The sequence below is a fragment of the Penaeus monodon genome, chromosome 29, assembly GCF_015228065.2.
Source record: "Penaeus monodon isolate SGIC_2016 chromosome 29, NSTDA_Pmon_1, whole genome shotgun sequence".
Lineage (NCBI taxonomy): Eukaryota > Metazoa > Arthropoda > Malacostraca > Decapoda > Penaeidae > Penaeus > Penaeus monodon.
In genome coordinates this window covers 29956043-29956558 of record NC_051414.1, presented here as the reverse complement: position 1 = coordinate 29956558, position 516 = coordinate 29956043, and the positions used below count along the sequence as shown (strand labels likewise).

Here is a 516-nt window from a genome sequence, read left to right as displayed (position 1 = left end):
TGTTAGTAAGATCCCAAATGCACTGGCAACAACACTACTTTCGCCTCAAAGATATGGCGATAAAACAGCGCTTGCTTCGGCCTCGACACCCACAAACACACGTTCACACTGTACACTCGTCTCCCTAGATCACAGCGCTACACGTCGACCTGCTCCGGCCTCCCTTAGCAACGCGGGACAAACACTCCGACGATGGAGTATTTTTTCGAGCAGAGTATCGGCCTCTGGTTTTCGTGGTCTGAGATATTTTTATTATGGGGAGAGGTCTGTGTTTGTTCATTTTTAAGTCTTTTTGTTTGAATGGCTGCTACTTATTGTGCGTTGTTTTTGAGTTTGTTCGTTTGTGTGTGGTTTTCTTGCGAGTATTGTGTCTCGTTATTTTTATTTTGCTCGGTAGGTTATGCGTGGGTATGTGTATCCTAACCAGTACGTCTTTGAATGGTCAATATCTTCATTATTCTTATATCACCACAACAGTTCAAGGACAATCGATACCAGACATTGCCTGCGGCCCAG

General features: G+C 44.6%; 1 protein-coding gene across 1 annotated transcript in view; it reads right to left on the bottom strand.

Moving 5' to 3' along the window:
* Positions 1-153, bottom strand: part of LOC119591662 — a gene marked incomplete in the record, with an annotated part of 10433 nt that extends 10280 nt beyond the window's left edge. The window contains 1 exon segment of the mRNA XM_037940416.1: positions 39-153.
* Between the last annotated feature and the right edge of the window lie 363 nt (positions 154-516).